Below are 21,833 nucleotides of genomic sequence, written 5' to 3' on the forward strand. Positions count from 1 at the left end.
GAAGCACAGATTATAGTACTTTTGTATAATGTAGAGGTATGAATGTAAGTTCAGTCAGGTGACTGATGCAGTTCTCAGTTTAGATAATTAACTAGGTTATGGGTGTGCATTTGAACAGAATGAAATGCAACAATATTGTCTGTATGCTGATAAGTAACAAGAGTACAGCAGTTAACATTTTTTTCTCAATGCTGTCTCATTTCTCAAAGATAAAGTATGTGAAATGGCTGCTGTCCAACATTGGTTTAGATATGCTTTTTTGACTAATACTTTGGCTGGCTGGGAGAGGAGTGCCACTAAATTAATTCACTAGTTTTCTAAAACAAGTGATCGTAATAAATGAAAACATAAGGTGTTTCATGTATAATGCTTTTTTTTTTTTTGTGAGGAATACCCACTTACCTAACAAATCAGGATTCATAGTTCACACTGTGAAAGGAATCTGAGCTGCTCCCCTGTCTTGGTTTATAGAGGGCCAAAATGGGTTGCAATGCTTTCATCTGCTGACTTGCAGGCAGATGTCAGGGTACTGCAGTCTATAACAAGAGTAATATGTTTATTTTGAACAAGGGTAGTATATTGGTAAAATAAGAAATGGTAACAAGTTGCCCACTGTGCAGTTGGGAGGTAATGTATGGAAGGGATGATAGGAGGCAAAAGCAGAAAATCATGGAGAAATGAGCATTTGTTATTGAATGCTGAGTGTATTGGCGACAAACTGTTGCAGTATGGTGTGAGAGAAGAGAGAATTGTGATGTAGCATGCATCATAGTTTAGAAAGTAGATTCAAATTATGTGTGTATGTATGTGTGTGTGTGTGTGTGTGTGTGTGTATATATATATATATATATATATATATATATATATATATATATATATATATATATATATATATATATATATATATATATATGCTTCTGTACAGTAGCACTTAAGATTATCTGTAAAATATTGTGTATATCCAAGGTAAAACTGGTTTTGGGAAAACAGTTGCCTGTCAAGAAAACAATCTAAGAAGTGAAGAATCACATCTAGAAATAATTTGTTGTAAACTTGGAAGCTGTACTAAATGCATCTGTTAGAATATTCAAGTGGGATTCTTTGTGAAGAGAATAAAGATTTGTTGCTGCCAGAAGGTGTATCTTGAGACTAAATGTACTAACATTGTCAATATGGGAAAAGTGCTATATCAGGTTTTTAACCACTATAGGTAAGGACAGGTAAAATTATGTTGACCAATAAATAAGCTTGCATGCTTTATGGATTCACACGTGTGTAGAAATGTATTGTCTGTGCTATCATTGTTTCTTAATATCCATGTTGAATTGCATTTCCTTAACAGTTAATTATATTTTGCAATCTACTGTTTAGGTGTGTGAGAAGAGTTCTATTAAGTAAATAGTTAAACATGTCTCCCCTTAGCGGTACACCATATATGCAACTTGAATTCCATAGTGGGGAAATAACTTTAAGGGTATGTTTGAGTCAAGGTGTTAAGACTACCTGGGGAAGTCACCTGGGTTCTCATTTTTGTACAATGGCTAATATTATCAAACTGAGCTATGAAAGATGATCTGAAATGCTTATTATTGGATGGTACAGTTGTGCTTAAAGATGAATGCCTTCTTGAACTGCTTTGAAAGATATTAAACCTGTTTTTAAACCTAAGTAAAAATAGTTTGTTCAACACCAGTTTCAGTTAAACCAAAGTAAAGGTAGAGTTTGATTATTTAAGATGTAGTTGAGTTTCTGGTTAAAGATGTTCTATTGGTTGATAGTGACAAAAATGGATTGCATGCAGCTGCTATGATAAGTCTTGTCTAGTGGGTAAGAAGTAAAAAAAAAAAAAAAAAGCCATAGGAACTGAGATGGTAATTCTGGCTGCTTTGACATTTATGTGAAGAGATAGAGAATGAATGCACCTGCTAATGTGGCTAGTTTGGAGTAGTAAAAGCTGTCTGATTATAAATGTGTAAGATATGAGATAAAATAGAAAAGACAGTGCTGCATTTGGTAAAAATGGACTGCTGGTTAAAAGAAATGTTGAGTAAACTGGGGTTTAAGGCAGAATGCTCTTGGAAAGAGGTGAAGAAGCATGCATGTTTGACAGTCTTAAGTGTGTGTGTGTGTGTGTGTATATATATATATATATATATATATATATATATATATATATATATATATATATATAAAAAATTGGTAGAGTAGACTGGTGTCTGGTAGTCATTCTCTGTGTTACACAATGAGGTATCTGCCATTGTTGGAGACTGAGGCTGTGACTGGAAAGCCAATCCCAATTTTGATTATCTTAACTTACCTGCCCTAGTTGGGGTGTGTGTATGTGTGTGTCTGTGTTTTTTTTTTAGCTGTGGGTTAAGTGGTTGTGTTTTAATGTGTTAGCACAAATCCATTGACTAAATCATGAGTTCATAGTTGCTGTTTAGGAATTCCTAAGTATAATATTGACAACTGTAATTTTTTAATTGAAAGATAGTATTTTAAGCTGCTTTGAATTTGCCAAAATAATGACTCCTCAGTCTACCTTTTCTGACACTAGTATGAAACTTCCAGCTTGTAGTTTCAGCATACACTCCTGTTATTTCTTCTCTCACTGTCAGAATCTTACTTGTGCAGCTCTCCACTCCTGTATGTGCCTTTACATTCCGAGTTACAATGTGCAAATAAGAGTAGAATGATTTGTGTATCCGACAATATGGCGCACCTCCAAAGAATTACCTGGGAAGCTTTAACTGTCACTGAAATATGGCTTTGTAACTCTCACAACTCATGCTCTACCCTAAAAAGACCAAACTACTACTTTTCCCCCAAATCCCCCTCTCATGAAAAAAACAAAATTTAAAGCCCTCTTTCTTGATAATGCAACCATCACTTCTTGTAGCAAATTATTAGGGGGTGATAGTGGATAATCTTGCATTCAACCTGCATATACAAAATTGCAAAAGAAAAACTACTAGGGATCCTTTACAGAACCAAAAATTCTCACAACTAAAATGACACTTGCCACTACTAATCTCCTCCCCCACTCTTTCTTTTTATGATGCTCCCATCTTTACTTAACTGCAAGACAAATTAAATCCACAGGGTCCCTCAAGTTTCAGTAAGCCAAGTGTCATGCACTTAGCCCAAAGACCAAACACCGTAAGAAACTTTCCATCAGGTGTTCTTGGTGGAATAGCTGTACAAAAAAACTCCCTTGTATTAACTGTCGTAAAACTTAAAATAAACCTCTTAAGCTTAGTAAATCAAGTAAAAAAATCCAATCCAGGATATGTTGAATTTGCAGTTTCTTTATTTAGTAAGCACAGATGAGCGGATCCATAAGACTTAATGGTTAATATTTTTTAAGAACAATTATTTAAAAAACAGTTGAAGTGGGAGTGGTAAAGTTTCCACTGTAAATACAAATCAGCCCAGCTGTAGTAAAACCAACCCCCTACTCCCTCCCTTTAAAATTGAGTAATAAAAAGGATCCAAGCTAATCTAAAATGCCATGCTGTTCAACATTCCTATAATTGATCTCTTATAATACATTAATCATAATACTGAAATTATGTTTTCACCATATTCATTCAAATCTTTTAACTAAAATAGCTTTTGGTTCTTTTTCAGGTCTTTGCATGCTAGAAATTCCAAATGTTAGTCTGTCTAAATGTAATTGTCAATCAGAAGTAAGAAATGGTTCAAACTACTAAAACATCTATTTAATTCATTTTTGTTAATACTTAGATTCAATTCTAAGAGCAATAGTCTTGTAAACTTTATAAAATATAGAAATGTGAAGATAAACTGACACAAAACTGTGTTTAAGTTGTATTTAAGTAAGTGTTCTATGCTTTAGGTACTTAAACAATGCAAGCTTTGTACGTAAACCATGTACTTGACTGTCTGTGCAGGGGAAACGGAAAAATGTGTAATGTATGTTGCAGTTAAAACACATGATGTACACAAACTAGTGAGTTGCTAAACTAACTAACTTGGCTTTCTAGGGAGTTGTTGACATCGTCATCTTCTAGAAACTCACTAGTTTCTCAAGTTTCTGGAACCTGAACCCAGTCGGACTTTCACAGCAATCCAATGTCAGTAAATAAGTAAATTTATAATCTGGGGTCATCCAGATGACCTCTCTTTGTACTCGTGTCCAGTGCTGTGTGGCATTGAAATGTGGGTTCAAAGTGGGGGAAAAGTGTGTGTGTGTGTGTGAATAGCCTCAAGCACTTGGCATGCACTTTCCACTGATATGAATTCAATGACCTTTTTAATAGAAGACAACTTGTTTAGCTTTTTATTAGACGTGAATTTTGGAACTTCTGTGGTGCATAGGTTTGGTAAACAAGTTCATGGCAGGTAGATAGTCAGCCATTTCAATTTCCTGTGGGCTAGCATTAGCTTTTCAGAGGTTTACTATCATCTTAATTCTTGTAATGTTTAGCTTTAAGATTGAAGGACCTCCAGATTTTTCCTTACATGGATTACTGATTCAGAGTGGATCATAGTTTTGGGATCTTCCTTTTAGAATACTATTTAGTGTCTACATACAACCCTTTTTAACCTGGAATGAAGTCAAATACACAAACTGATTTTGTGTTGAACTATCATAACCTTTATACATGTTTTGAAAATCTGGTATGTCACTGGCAACATTAACTTGAGCTACAGCATACCTTTGATTATGCTTTGGGCTCGAACTTTGTCCATTACTTGCCCAGTCATTAACCATAGTGGGTTGCCTTGCATTTGAAAAGCTAACTATGTTTAAATCAGTAACCTGTTCAGCTTTATTGGAAACAACTGGAACTAGGTCATTAATACCAGCTTTTACAATCTTGTGTTTTTATGTCCAGTATTTAGGATACTGTTGCCAAAAAAAAATTAACTGCTGGGACTGGTGAAGTGTGTTTCACTGCTGCAATATCAGTATTTACAAGAAAAATGTCATTACTGATAACTTTTGCTTGCAAAATCCGTTTCTGTCTCTCCACTAAATGGACAGCTTTTTCTAAGGTCTTTGCTGTAGCAGTTGCATTTAACTTGATAGCTGTATCAAGTTTCTGAACTTATTTTAAATGAACACTGTGCATTTAAATGAAAATCAAAGTAGTAAATGTCGCACTGCATTTTTGCGCACACACACACACACACACACACACATATATATATATATATATATATATATATATATATATATATATACACAATCGGTTTTAACTGAACTTTTTACATTTTGTCTCTTGACCCTTAGATTTTAAACATACTGTTCATTGAGTGAAACTCCACCCACTGTCTCACCATAACCATCTCTTTAGCCGACATCACTTTCCATTAGTACTGAATGGTGCAAGAATCTGTTATTACAATTTCTTTGGATAAAAAGTAAAACTGTAAATGCATTAAAATGGATGCCATATAGCCATATGACACTAAAAACCAACAAAGTACACACAACAAAACACACGCGGACCCTACATATAAGAAGGGGGGCAAGCCCTCCTGCACCCCCACCACTAACTCCGAGGTTGCACTAAAAACAAACGCACAAAAACCACCACTACACATTCTACACTCCCCTTGCTCACATATGTACAAGTACCACTACTCAAACTCGCAATCTTCCCTACCTACCCTAACTCTCACCTCAAAATTCCAGACACACTCACTCTCGCACACTAGTAAAACATCACTTACCTGAATCTCCAGCTACATCCACATACCACACTGCATATCATGAAACAGGGAATTCCACGGCATGTACGCACCCCCACAACCGCGGATTTGACATTTTCTGCATTTGGGATTCTGCGCTTTCATGCAAGTGCATTTTCGACACTTTGGTCTCGAGCTACTGAAATTCAATATTTCAGTAGTTTGAGATTCTGAAGTGAAACTGTGTGTGTGTTTGTGTATGACATACACACATACAGTGGATATAAAAGGTGTACACACCCCTGTTAAAATGCCAGGTTTTTGTGATGTACAAAAATGAGACCACAATAAATCATTTCAAAACTTCCCACCTTTTAATGTGACCTATAACCTGTACAATTCAATTGAAAAACAAACCAATCTGTTAGGGGAAATATATAAAAAATATACAATAAGCTGGTTGCATACATGTGCACACCCTTAAACTACTACTTTGAAGCACCTTTTGCTTTAATTACAACATTCAGTCTTCTTGGGTACACGCCTGCCATATCACTTAGAGACTGTGATTTAACCCCAAATAAAGTTTAGCTCTCCTAGTAGGATTTTCTTGACATTTACTCAGTTACCTGCTACAGCAAAAGCCATGGTTTGCAGAGAGCTTACAAAGTATCAAAGGGATCTCATTGTTGAAAGGTATCAGTCAGGAGAAGGGTACAAATAAATTTCCACAGCATTGGATATACCATGGAACACAGTGAAGACTGTCATCAAAAAGTGGAGAAAATATGGGACAACAGTGATGTTGCAAAGAACTGGACGTCCCTTCAAAATTGATGACCAGACAAACTGGTCATGGAGGCTGCCAAGAGAACTACAGCAGTACTGATGGAGCTGCAGGAATGTCTGGCAAGTACTGTTTCTGTACTACATGTGACATCAATCTTCCATACTCTTCATATGTCTGGCCTATGGGTTAGGTTTGCAAGACAGAAGCCTTTTCTTACACAGAAACATCCAGGCCTGGCTAAAATTGCAAAAGAATACATCAAGTCTACCAAAAGCATGTGGGAAAATGAGCTATGGCTGAAACCAAGGTTGAACGCTTTGGCCACAATTCAAACGGTACATTTGGTACAAAAACAGCGCTTTGCATCACCAAAAGAACACCACCTTCATGGTGAAGTATGATGGTGGGAGTATCATGCTTTGAGGTTGCTTTTCTTCGGCTAGAACAGGGGCTTTAGTCAAGGTGGAGGGAATCAACAGTTCCAAATACTAGTCACTTGGCCCAAAAACTTCAGACATCTGCTAGAAAGCTGAGTATGAAGAGGAATTTCACTTTCAACACGACAGTGACACCAAGCATACACCCACATCAACAAAAGAATGGTGTCACCAGAAGAAGGAATGGCCCAGCCAGACCTAAACCCAAGGTGGGGTTACCTGAAGAGGGCTGTGCACAAGAGATGCCCTCACAATCTGACAGATTTGGAGCGCTTTTGCAAGGAGGAGTGGGCAAATATTGCCAAGTCAAAATGTGCCATGCTGATAGATTCTCTTACCAAGAAGACTGAATGCTGTAATTTTAAATCAAAAGGTGCTTCAACAAAGTATTAGTTTTAGAGGTGTGCACAATTATGGAGCCTCTCCTCTTTCAACCCTCTCACTTTGTCTGCATGCCTAAAGCACACTGACTGGTCCCCCTTAAATCCTTTCACTAGATGATGCTGTCTCTCTTTTATTTTAACAACTCATTCCTAACCCTCCTTAACCAGCAGCCCCCCCCCCCCGAACCAAATGCATCAAAATCAATCCTTGCCCATAGTAATCAAAAGAAACTAAACTAGCCATGCAACAAAGGGACAAATAATGGAAACGGTATCAAAAACCTAAAAACTCCAGCACTCTCCTACACTTACGTAACTCCACAAAACTAATAACCAAAGACTGCAAAGCCCACTATTCTAATCTCCAGGCCATGCAATAAACCAATCCAAAGAAATTCTGGGACTCCGTCTCATCTTTCTTGCACCCTGGCAACAAGGAAAACCCTAGCCCAAACCCCATCCTCTCAGACCTTGAAATCGCCAGCCAGTTCAGTTCATTCTTCATAGAATGCATAGCTAAGCTGTCAACCTCCTTCCCACCCGAACCACCTACCCTCCTCATCCTTCATCCTTACTCCCATCCCCACAAGTACTATAAAAAAGCTTCTCCTACAACTCGAACCTTATCGCAATGCACCCGACAATCTTCCACCCATCTTTCTCAGACAAATCTGCAGACAGCATAGCCTATCCCATCTCTTTTTATAAATGGCTCCATGAAAGAATCGTACGTCCCTTCTATCTGGCGACATGCTTACATCCCCGTATACAAAGGTGGTAAAAATACTGATACCACCAACTTCAGACCTATCGCCATCCTTTCCCCTCTTTCTATCCATGCTCAACTCATGCCACGTCCTAACCTAAAACAATCTCCTCTCTCCTACCCAACATTTCTTCCGCCCTGGCCATAGCACTATGACTGCCCTTCTTTCCTTTCTTGAAACCATCAGTCTCGAACATGACCAAGGCAAATTCATCTCCACATTGTTCCTAGATCTGTTAAAGGCCTTGGACACCATCTCCCACACCCTACTTGTATCCTAACTCTCCACCCTACAACTCTCTCCCAGCACCATAGCCTGTTTTTCCAGCTACTTGTCCAACCAACAAGCAGTCCAGTGGAAAACATCAACCTCCCTCTTCATTTCCACACCCACTGGTGTCCCACAAGGTTCGGTTCTTGGCCCTCTACTTTTTAACATATATTTATAAACAACTTTCACCAATCCATCCCCGAATCCTCTCTCATTCAGTATGCAGATGACTCTACAATCATCTGCTCGTCCCTCTCTGCTTTCTCAGAAACATGGATACATTCCAACCATTTAGCTCTAAACGCAAACAAAACCGAGCAAATGATCCCCCCCCCCACCAAAAACTCCTCCATTGATAAAACCTCCTTCTCCATACAGAGCCAAAACAACACCCCTCTTGAAATCGTTCCCAACACCAAACTTCTTGGCATCACCATCGATAAAGAACTTGATACACACATCCATTCCACTGTCAAGGAAAACCTACCAAAAGATAGGTCTCCTATATAGACACTACCACTTCCTCAGTCCCTCCAATCCCCCCCTTGGCCTAAGATCCAAACACGAATCCTGCTACCATAAGACCGCCAAATTTGCAACCAGCTCAAAAACACTTGTCTCACCACTGTCACTCCCTCCTCACCCTGAATTGGCTTGAACTACCCAAGTTACCTGCAACTCTCCACAGTGCACAAGCTCATCTATAAGCCTAGTGACTGCCCATCCCTAGCTACCGCCTTAAACCCTACATACCCAACTGCTCACTCAGATCCACAAACCAAAACCTCCTTCAGGTCTACAAACCAACACGGCCTGCTGGCCAGCTACTACTCTCCTACTCCTTAGCCAAAAAGTGGAACTCTCTCCCACCTACCACACAACCTTACTAACCATACCTATTTCAAGTTGTAGCTACTAGCTCATCTAGCTTCCAAATGAGAATGCCCCTGTCATTCCCCAACATAACCCCTCCCTCACTCCTCTTTCTACCTTGCACTGATATCTTCTCCAGTTACCTTCAAAAATGTCTCATTTCACCCAAAATCATAATTCACAATATGTAATGTTTATTCTCTGTATTTATCATGTCCCGTTTTATAAATTATACATTCAAACTTCAAAATGTAATGCATCTAATCTAAAATGCTAAATTTGTGTGTGTGTGTGTGTGTGTGTGTGTGTGTGTGTGTGTGTGTGTGTATAATATATATATAAAAATCTGGGTCTATGTCAGTGGACAAAAGCGCACTTCAACGAAGATCACATTGCTGAGATGGCTCCGCCGAAAGGACTAATCCCCGACAACGGTAAGTAGTGCAGACTGGGATTTATTCCTATTCCCCATTGTAGTGTGATCTTGGAGTTGGTATATTTAAGTGCAGCCCCCCACATGGAGGGTGCAGGGGGGCTTGCCCCCCTGCTGTACATGTTGTGATGCGATTTTTGAGCGTATTACAGAAACGGGAATGTATCCTGTTCCGTAATACATTGACTTACCATTGTTGGGGTTTCGTCCTGTCGGCGGAGTAGTCTCGGCGATGTGGTCTTCGTTGAAGTGTGCTTTCGTCCATCTGATGTGGACCTGTGTGTGTGTGTGTATGTATGTGTGTGTGTATATATATATATATATATATATATATATATATATATATATATATATATATATATATATATATATATATATATATATACATATACATATATATATATATATATATATATATATATATATATATATATATATATATATATATATATATATATATATATATATATATATATATATATATATATATATATATATATATATATACCTACTTTTGTTTTACTGAAGTTTCAAAAAAGTTTCAAAACCCATATGATCGAAGTTTTGAAACTTCAAAACACTTTGGATTGAGATTGCCATACAGCGCGGAATGGGATATTTACCATTTTCCTCACTGTAGTGCGATCTTTGAGTTGGTATATTTAATGTGCAGGGGGTATGCGGGCACAGACCCCCACATGGGGGGTGCAAGTGGGCATAGCCCTCCTACAAAATAGTAGAATTAATGTACCATTGAATGTAAAGTTCAACGGTACATTACTGTGCATAGCAGGAGGTGAGTGACATCACCTACTGGTATGTCTAATGCATCAAACCGTGGAATTCGATGTATTCAGTTTCGTTGTGGGTTACTACTTGGAATTTTGGATTCAACATTTTAAATGTTCCACCAATGTTAATCTGACATTCCCATAGTAAACCTGTGTATGTATTGTATATAGATGCACATAAATGTGTAAAAATATATCTTTAGCACGGTTAATGCCCTTCTAGCTTGCCAGTGTAGCAAAGCGGTTGTTAGCATAATAAATGTCCAGGCTGTTCTTAAAAATATGTATAAACTAGTACTTGCTTTAACGTAATTTGGTAGTCTGTTACATGCATCAACTGCTCTCTCGGAGGGCCATTTAGTGCACTTATCATTCCTATAGAATCTTCTACATAGGTTGCCTGATGATTCTGTACTACTTTTTGATAATCCCAAATATTCCCAGAGGTGGTTGTCTGTAAATGCCCTGTATACCTGATAAGGTCTCTTAAATACCTGCATGAGACGCTGTGTAAGTTCAGATATTTTAGTTTTTTTATAATGGCTTAGATTTTCACATCCATGTATGCCATTGGTGTATTTCTGCTCCACTCTTTCAGTTTACTCATGCTTGTTTTCTTATAAGGTCTGCATATTGTTATTCCATACAAGTTTGGGTGTAATGCAGCTAACAAACAATGGCTTCATCATTTCTGATTCTGGATCTCCCATATACCCAGGTCCTTAAAAATGAATCTGCAGTTTCAGTCAGTGTGTGCTATATTAAATATTCACCTTTCAAATCTCATATGCTTATTTTCCTAGTCCTGTTTCTAAGTCATGCAGCTGTCCATCTTATCAAGAGTGCATCAATACCTAGCTCTAATTTATTGATTAGTGTTTTGTGTATATTACAGTAGCATTTGTCTTAAAATAGCATCCAGTCATTATAAAGGCCACACCTCCTATTTAATTGTTTTGCAAAGCCTTTTTAAGGGTCTTTCTCTTAATTCGCACCTCCTGTGGTATGCAGTAGGACCTTGGGGCCTGTACTTTGTGTTGGAGTTGACCTTGTCCCTACCCTCTTGTAAAACTACACACTTAAATTAATTTCTTGTAAGACCCATGTTCTGGTAGCAGTTACTTCTGCTAGGAGGATTGATGAGATGCACACTTCATTGTCACCTTTATGTCTGGTGTTTTTCAGAGACTGAGTCATTTTTATACCCGTAAACTTTTATGTTGATAGATATATTGACAATCTCAGAAGCCCCCTATCGACATGTATTTTTGAGGAGAGTATCTTCTCCATTGTGTGGATGTGCACCATCGGGTTATCCCTGTCGAAAGAACACAGCCTCTCTGCAAAGACCCCCAGTTTTTCTGTCACTTAATTCAAAAGCTGGTCAGAATATTTTCAGAAGAATTACCCTGGGTAGATGGTTGCATGTATTTTTTAATAGCATAACCGAATACAGTAAAACACACCTGTCAATTGGCATGCAGCATAGGGGGCTTATTTTACTTAAAGCCCTCGCTATGTCTGAAGCATTTTAGAAATGCAGCCCTGGAGGGATGTATGTGCAGTGGTGACATGGATTGCCTTAAAACTGTGTATGTTGCAAGGCACTTGCAGGACTGGACTTGATGTCTTGGTCTAGGTTTTTCCTTGGAGGAACATCATAGTAAGGTAAGGAGTATAGTCCCATAAGGAGGAGCTCCTGTGAGCGTTTGTTTGGAACTTTGTCGTCCTGTTATGGAACATACTCCCCTTTTTACCATATATGAAACTCGTGCTCTTATTGTAGTTATAGGTCTAGAAGAGCAGCAATATTCTGATACACACCAACTCACCCACCTACCTTCATCTGCTTCTGGTATAGTTGGTCTTGAGGCTCTTGGGTTTGCAGATTTCTGATGTCTTCATACTAATTACCTCAGAAATGGAGAGTGAAGGCACTGTGGTGCATGAAAGGGTGAGAAGGGGTGTTTGACATTTTGGGAGTTTAAGCTGCCAAGTGGTGCTAAAGCCTGCCAACCTTAGTGCTGCTTTTACAAAGGATGGCCTGTCTTTTCTGCCATGGTGTCATATTGCATTACAATTTGGAATATACCTTCTGTAAAGGATGCAGACTGATACAGTGATTCAGAATGCATCTTTACTGAAATATCATTACTTCAGAAGTAAAATTCAGGTGCCAGGCTTAAATGCAAGATGTTGCTGATGGATGCTGTATTATGTGCAATTTATGGGATGTCCTTTTATAAGCTGAAGATTGCAGTATCTTGGAAATGGTTATTTTGGAGTTAATATGTAAATAGTGGGATGGGGTGGGGGTGGGGGCTTTTGAAGTGTTCTCATTTCAAATTTTTCTACTTTTAGTAATTTCCTTTCTCTGCAATGATTGCATTTCTCCAGAAAAAGGTGTGTGTGTATGTATGTGTAAAATATATGTGTGTGTGTGTGTGTGTGTGTGTGTGTGTGTGTGTGTGTATATATATATATATATATATATATATATATATATATATATATATATATATGTATGTTTGTGTCTTTCGGCTTTTTCCCGGTTAGGGGTCGCCACAGCGGAACTCCGGTCCGCTAATAATTGGTAGTTGAGTTCTACATGCCGAGTTACCAGCCCTGATGCACAACCTTCAACGAAGGTACGCCCATTCACGCATGTCTCCACGTAGAAGATGCTCTAGCTGAGAATCGAACCGGCCAGCACCACCACCGCAGGAGGTGTGTGTGTGTGTGTGTGTGTGTGTGTGTGTGTATGTGTGTGTGTGTATATATATATATATATATATATATATATATATATATATATATATATATATATATATATATATATATATATTACACACACACACAATCTGTATATACGTTTTTGTTTTCTTAGTTGATAACCTGACATAACATTTTCGGTGTTGAGCTGCCATTGCAAATTTTAGATAAGAAGTCAAGGGGAATTGAAAAAATGTACCAAATGCCACTAACCTCTCCGTCACATCTGACATTTTCCATTGTACTCTAATTCTATTTCATTGTTTCTAAGTATTTTACCTCTCAAGGCAACAGTTCTGTAACTTCATATTTGACATCACCAAACCCCACATGCTGAATGAGACAGATGAATGTCAAATTGAGTTTTGAGCTGCACTGAAATCCCTAAGGGAAGAATGACTATTTTTGTACATTTTGCAACGGAGTATCCTGGAGTCATTGCCTGAAAATTTTAAGAGACACGACATTGTACCCTTATCTGTTTACCTCTTAGAGCAAAAAATGTGGACAAAGCCTAAAGTGATGGGACAAATAGGGACAGATTTTAAATGTTGCTCTTACAAACTTGAAAATTGATGTGGAGTCTTGAACTCAAATGTTTGTCATTATTTAATGACTTCAATCCTCGCTAATTGCGAGAATAAGTAAAGATTTTAGGAGGAACAGGCACAAATCTAGACATTCTGTGAAAATCTGTATAGTTGATGGGTATGATTGTACCTTTTTTATATGGTTCCCTATTAGAAGACCAAAGATGCATTCTTTCAAATGTGTCTTGGTCGAACTCAAAAGCCTGAAATGGTAAAATATCGAAACGGTTTTTAAGTGAATTATTTGCCTGGGAAAGAATTTGCTTGGCTACTTCATTACTTTGCTGTTTTCGGCACTGTAGTGCTGTCTCTGAGTTGGTATATAGTAGGAGGGGTGTGGGGTGCAAAGCCCCCCACTTAATGTTTAGTTTTTTCCCCTATGAAAAAATCGCTGTTCTGACAGAAATTGTAAGTTTTTTGATCACCGTTTTCTTTTTTAAGCATTCCGTGATCTAATATAGACCCTTTTATACATGGCTACCAAATGTAGGTAGGATTTCACAGGAATGTCACTCGTAATCTGGCAGAACTTCTGGTAAGACTGCTGTAAATGCACTAAATTTCTAAAATGTATATTTCTGGAGTTATCCTTGCATGGGGAAACAACAAAAAAAGGTTTTTGTTTACATTGGAATACTGATTGGCTCCCCATTTGTTGCCCTAATTGATACTACATTGTATTGCATCTTATTATATTTTCTCTCTGATGCCTGCCAACCTTCAGCCATTATGCTGGTTTTCTAGCCCATTAAGCTGCCAGAGTTGGCACCAGTTTAAGATTTAGCTAGCTCCTGGGGATTGAGAGCAGACTTCAAAGGCAGTCATTGTGGCATCCATCGAGGATTTTCTGCTATGTGGTCCTAACTCCACCTCTTTGTGGCAAATATGAAAACAGCTGTAGTGCCACTGAGGCCTATGGTGCTTTTCCCTTACATGTGCATGCTTACAGACATACACAAACATCCTTGCTTACACACACACTGAGGGTTACCACTAACAGTTTGGTAAGAGCAGATCTGTGTCCCCCTGTCCAGCCCTGTTAGGTGTCAGGTAAATCTGCACTTGCTTGGTGGTAATGGATGGACTTGGATTAACAACCCCCTCTCCCTTGGGTAAGGTGGTGCCAGCCACCCACACCAACACCCTCTTGCCAACTTGAGCTCTGTTTGTCTGTGGTGTAATCAGGCGGCTGGTGGTCTTTACATTTTTATGCTATAAAGCTGCCCCCCCCCAACATAGACTTGTATACAGTGAAGTACATTACATGAAAATATGTGCATCCTTTTATACCTGGAACCACCAAGTGCATTTTGTAGTTTTACGTTAGTGATGCATTATTTTGAGAAGTTTTGCTAGAATATTTCAAACTGTTACAGATGTAGTCTTACTTTGCTAGATGCTATTGGTAGTGTAATACAACTGTTTGGGTGCTTTTTGTGCCATTCAATTCATAATGGACGTGCTTTGCTTTTTTTTTTTTTTCTGGCTGACATATTCCTGCATCTAAGTCGTATCATTAGTGGGCACTGTCATCCTACAAGAGGGCTTGTTCCAACAAATAGCTTGTGTTAAAGCCATGGACTAAAATTAAATGCCAAGAAATGTATAATCACATCCTGTGCCATGCAGGACTCCCCTTGTAACTGTCACATTGACAACACACCCTTGAAAATAGGTTCCCAGCAAGATCCCTGATAGAGGATCAGTGTTGACCATAAACTGTCCTTTTGATTACCATCTACCCACTGTTGTAAGTACTTTTTCATGGCATTGCTTATATCTAAAAGTATAGCATCCATGATGCAATGATTCCACTGTACTTAGCATGCATTAGGCTGATGAGTTTAAAGCCCTATTAATATATACTTATCCAAACACTTGTCACGACTGGATTGACCACAACTCTTCCTCATTAACTAACAAAATCAGCTGCGTAATTCATAAAACTATGCAGCCTATCTCAAAGCCTTCACTCTGTCTCCTCTGTATCTTTTAGACTACTAAGAAGCTATTTCTGCCTCATGTATAGAGCCTCTGCAAACCATAGCCTGTCACACCCATTCATTTTTGCAAGTCCAGTGGTGGTACAAACAACTGCAAAAAGGATCTCTAGTCCCTTATGCTGCATACATTCCCATCCCACTAACCTGTTTTTCATATAGAATTCTGCTTCTGTGGAACCATCTTCCACTCTGCATGAAGCAAAGTACTTCTCATAGTGTAATGAACCAAGAATAAAGACCAAACTTGAAACCAACGAAACGATGGTAATGCCAGCCTTAGAAGAAAGAATCCAGTTGTATAACTTCACAAACGTTTTTTAATCAATACAAAAATTTAAACCAAGGTGAAAACAGCAAATAATCTGTGAAACACTTAGCAGCGTTTTTCGTCCCACAAAATAGTAGAACTTCCTCAGACAGCAACCAGCCATTTTGCAAGAGGAACTTAAATAACCTCTTAACTATTACGAGACAGAGTTTGAGCATTTATATGCAATTGCAAAATGCAAGGACGAGAATGCCTTAGCTAGGCATTGTGCTAGCAATGTTGGTCATGGCTTCACTTTTATGGCCATTGATGGGATTGCCAAATATAGTGAAGCTAACAGATTTGTTAATGAAAATTACTTAAAACTAGAACTGGAGAAAAAGGAATTGGCATGGCAACTGCGTCTTGCGGCTTGCAGAGACCCAGGCATTAATGATGCTTGTTCATTTGCCTGTATTTTAAAGTTAAAAAACCTCTTGAGGTAGCCAAAAACATTACCACAACAATACATTAAACTTTGATAAATTAACAATAAGTACTGGTAATATATGTTTTTCTTTTGAATTATTTAGTTAGGGGTCTATCGGTAATTCTGCAGTTTTTAAAATCTTGACTATTTGTATAAAAACACCTTTTTGAATTATTTTCAACTATTTACAAATTTTATAAAATAAGTCATAAGAAGTTGGATGGACTGATTTTATTATTGATTTACTACACCTTTTAAATGTGTATATATCTATGATATTTAGTAACATACTAGTGTTTTTATGTAATGTATTATAAAGTGGAATTTTTAATTATTGATGATTAATTAGGGTTTATACTTAATTGTGTATTTTTATATAAGCGTTAACTGAATGGATTTTTAACAAGTTAGGACAGTTGGTTAAACGAAATGTATTGAACAGGCTTTTTAAAGGAGAGTTTACTTTAAATGAAAATATGTGTATAATTACAACTATTTACACTTAATCAATTAGTGAAGAGGTTACTTAAGTTCCCTTTGCAAAATGGCTGGTTGCTGTCTGAGGAAGTTCTACTATTTTGTGGGACGAAAAACGCTGCTAAGTGTTTCAGAGATTATTTGCTGTTTTCACCTTGGTTTAAATTTTTGTATTGATTAAAAAACGTTTGTGAAGTTATACAACTGGATTCTTTCTTCTAAGGCTGGCATTACCATCGTTTCGTTGGTTACTTCTCATAGTGTATTCAAATGTAATTTAGGCAAATGGCTAGGTTACTGCAAGTTCACCACTGGTTGAGCACCCTTGTTTCTCATAGGTAGGGGCAACATGTAAATGTCTCGCCATATCCTTGCTCTTCCCATCCGAGTTATTTGTACATACAATATAAGGGTTAAATAAAAACTACCATGGAAATGTAAGGGTGGGGTTTGCAAGATCCTGACAAATCAGTAACAGTAAGTACCTATGAACCTAATAATGTTAGCTCCTCAAATAAGAACCAAAAATGATTTCCTTTCAGGGGAAAAAAGGTGACATTTCCTGACATTTTTGAATGTTTTGTGCATATTTCACTTTTTCTGATAGACATGCACATGTTTTAATTGTTAGGTCATTTTATAAAGACTGATAACTTTCAGGACAAGACACATGGAAAATATTTGTTTGAACATCTTCGAGAGAGGGAGAGAAGCTCTATGCTGTTAATGAGCTACTCGGTGTGCCGGAGGTATATTGTTTGATTCCTTCCAACTTCATTTGGCTGTTTGACGTTGTTCAAGTTTCTTAACCAGACAGTGCTCCCAGCTCACCCCTGAAGAGGGACAGTTTTGTTCAGTGGGCATACCTAATCAACAGTTTCACTTTTGCTTATCTATTTTACCTTTCATTTTTCTTCAGAGTAATGAATATAAACGTTACCAAAAAAAGTGCATTGTCTTTATTTAAAGACCAAATTATTTTATAGATACTTATGCCGATAACCCTGAACATCCCATGATAATGTTTTACTCTCTGAATCTCTAAAACCATTTGACAAAATCAGTAATTTGGAAGTAGGTCACTGAAAAATGGTCACATTGGCCTGGGGCATTGCTGATCAGAGTCCATAGATGATTCCATCTACTTAGTTCACAAGTGATGATGGCTCTGGTATTTCGGCTGTTGCCCATCTGAGCAGTTTAGTTTGAGTTCCCTTTCAGACAGCCACATGGAGCTGATCAGATATAGAAATTTGATGGTGGTCACTCCTGTTCTTGTATGGATTTCACTGGCCTATATTACACATACTTTACTGAGATGTCTACTGTGGTGAGGCAACAGAGTTGTTGTTCACACATGCCACATTTTATCTGTGTGTGTCTCTCTCTGTCTCTCTCAGAACTGGCTGGGCATCATTACTGGTACAGAATCCAAGTATGATCCTCAATCACTGAACCTAGGAACCTTCACAAACTAAAGAAAGACAAAAAATAGCGAATACAAACTGGAGCGAATACCAAAGAAAACCAAATTTAATATGAGCGCTTTCGGAAAAGACGATGCTTCTCCTTCATCAGATACATAGAAAACTAGACTTTCATGTGCTTTTATACTAAAGCGTCATCTCAATTAATTTAATTTAAACAAACCTATGATACATTCATTAAAAGGGAAATATACTTTAAAAGTGACTGATAAAATGCATATCATAAATAGTTATCAGAGTTTCATAAAACTATTGTACTCATTCAAACATGAAGAAATTATAAAAATGTATGCAACTAAGAAAAATTGTACACAACTATAAAAACCTAAAGGGTAATGTAAAATATTCTAAAAAAGGAGGAAATACACCTAGGTATTTTGTATTGGTGTTAGGGCTTAAGAGTTTATAACAATAAATTATGCAATCACTACCTCTTCAAGACTAGAAATTTAAGAAAACATTTAACTGAAATATATTCATTAAGGCCTGGAAATACATATGCTGCAGTCCTAATTTGCCAGTATAGCTCTTCCATTTCTAATATGATCTGCCATGGACCACCTCTTTCATCCTGTACTACTTGTTTAAGTATGGTAAATTTAAAATGATGGTCCGGGCAATCATGTATATGCCTAGCTAATGCATTAGTCATATCCTTCCTACTAATAGCATATTGGTGTTCATAAATACGTTGCTTTATCTTTTCTTTCTGTCTCACCAATATAAAAAGCGGAACATTCCTGGCAACAAGCAGAGTAGACAACTCCTTTAGTGTTACAAGTGTATCTACACTGAACTTTATAATATTTGTCCCTAATTTTAAACTGGTAGGCTGTGTTTAAATGCCTACATTGTTGACCTGTTCCACATTTTATCATACTCTTGTTCTTCTGGGCTGGAAGATTAGCAGGAAAATGCAACAATGCTTTTAGATTAGCCCCTCGTCTAAAAGTAATTTTTGGTCTATCATCTAACAATTTATTTAAGGTACTATCTTCCTTAATTGAGGCCCAATTTTTGTTAAGAACTTTTCTAATAAGGGTGTGATCTAAGCTATATGTACATAAAAAGCCAGTGGTAAAACTTTTTGTTCTAGTATTAGCAGTACTTACTTGCTCAGTTGTAAATATGAAGTAATTTGATGAGTTGCCACTAAACAATAAGGGTTTAAAATGTCCTAGTTGTCTTTTAGTTATTACTTCTGCAGAGATATTAGAAAGTAATGACTTAGGATACCCTCTATTAAGGAACATATTCTCTAATGAATAACATTCCTCCAAATAGTCAACCTCATCTGAAATCATTCTAGCTTGTCTAACCATTTGTCCCTTAACCACTGCTCTTTTTTGATAATAAGGGTGTCAGCTAGAAAAATGGAGGAATGAATTGGAGTATGTTGGTTTCCTATAGATAGTACTTTTAAACCTGCCATTAAGAAGATCTTTATGTAAATGGATATCAAGAAAATTAATGGTATCCGTTTTTAGGTTAAAAGTAAATTCGAGGAAGTTTGTTAAAGACGTGATTCTATCAAACTCCGGGACTAATTCACTGGGGCCTTTCCATAATAAAAACATGTCGTCTTGGTAACGAGTGTACCAAGCGGCATGTTCCTGGAAAAGTGTGTTAAATAATATAATTTTCTCCCAGTATGCCATGATGCAATTGGCAAAACGTCCTCCACACGGGGACCCCACTCCACTTTTTTGATACAAAATACCTAGGTGTATTTCCTTCTTTTTTTTTTTAGAATATTTTACATTACCCTTTAGGTTTTTATAGTTGTGTACAATTTTTCTTAGTTGCATACATTTTTATAATTTCTTCATGTTTGAGTATAATAATTTTATGAAACTCTGATAACTATTTATGATGTGCGTTTTATCAGTCACTTTTAATGTATATTTCCCTTTTAATGAATGTATCATATGTTTGTTTAAATTTAATTAATTGAGATGACGCTTTAGTATAAAAACACGTGAAAGTCTAGTTTTCTATGTATCTGATGAAGGAGAAGCATCGTCTTTTCCGAAAGCGCTCATATTAAATTTGGTTTTCTTTGGTATTCGCTCCAGTTTGTATTCGCTATTTTTTGATGATCCTCAATCAGCTGACCCTGTACTATCAGGTGACTGCTCATTTATGGAGTGGAGCACTTTAGGCAAAGTCCTGATGAGGATCACATCATCACAGATTGACACATCTTAATTCCCTTTACGTATGGCTGGTGAGTGGATATATGCTGCCTTCAGCAGATGCAGAATTCCTCCATATTAAGTGACTTTACTAGATTTGACCCTATTATACCTGTGCTGCAGAAACTACACTGATTCTCACTAGCCTGAAGGATCACATAAGGTCTTGGTATCTACCTACACTGTTTCACCTTGCATGGTGTGGGGCAGCTCCTGATTCCTAGTTTACACTTGAGTGCAGTAGTAATTGTTACTGTACATTGCACGTGCCATATTTATGGAACTCCAGCACAAGACACTCCTTTGATTCGGAACAACTTCTGACTGTGCATGAAAAACAGGGAAAACTGCATTCCAAACCTAATAAATCAGCATTCTTACAGGGAACTCGGCTGTATCATAACACCTATGCTTATGCAAAATCTTAAGGGATGTATGGCAAAAGTGTTAATGTAGTATTGCACAGAAGTTGTTAATTGAAGCCTAATTTGGTGTTTTGAGTAGTTCTGACTTGACTTTTTTTTTTTTTTTTTTTTTTCTAATTTGAGCACACCTCCAGCTCTTGTGTAACAAGGGCATGTCTGTCTGCTAGAACCACTGGTTTCACTCTGCCATTTTGGCTAACCACTTTGTTACTTTGTATAAACTGTGCAGTTTTGCTTGCAGACTTGCTCTGCAACTTGTTTTTTTGGGTTGGGTTGTTACCCACATTATTTCACATTAGTTTGCCAGTATGGCTATCTAACCATTTTCTGTATGTGAAGTCAGTGTCATTGATTGTTGACAAATCAAGAGTTTTTGCAAAGAATTTTGTCTGAAAGCCACATTGCATTGTTCTGCCATTTCCTGCATGCCTGCCAGCCACCTAGAATGTAACAAAATGTCTTGGATTTTGCCTCATTTTTGCCTTCACAAAATAATGATAAACAATTTTATTATTATTATTATTATTATTATTATTATTATTATTATTATTATTATTATTATGGTAAATAACTGAGGATTACTGTCAGGAAATAACCCCAGACAGTAGAGTTTTGTACTTCACATTTTGATGCAAAATCTGTATTAGTTGTAATTGGAGCATTAATTTTCCTTGTTTTGGTTTTGTTCTTGTCCAGATTTCTTGAGCAATGAAGATCAGAATATTAACTTTAGTTCATTTCT

General features: G+C 37.3%; 1 protein-coding gene across 1 annotated transcript in view; it reads left to right on the top strand.

The window, feature by feature from the left end:
* The window catches only part of MGAT5 (alpha-1,6-mannosylglycoprotein 6-beta-N-acetylglucosaminyltransferase), a gene marked incomplete in the record, with an annotated part of 1,206,452 nt that overhangs the window by 1,032 nt on the left and 1,183,587 nt on the right, over window positions 1–21,833 (top strand).

This window comes from Protopterus annectens, chromosome 6.part0, assembly GCF_019279795.1.
Source record: "Protopterus annectens isolate FY-2018-M chromosome 6.part0, PAN1.0, whole genome shotgun sequence".
Lineage (NCBI taxonomy): Eukaryota > Metazoa > Chordata > Ceratodontiformes > Protopteridae > Protopterus > Protopterus annectens.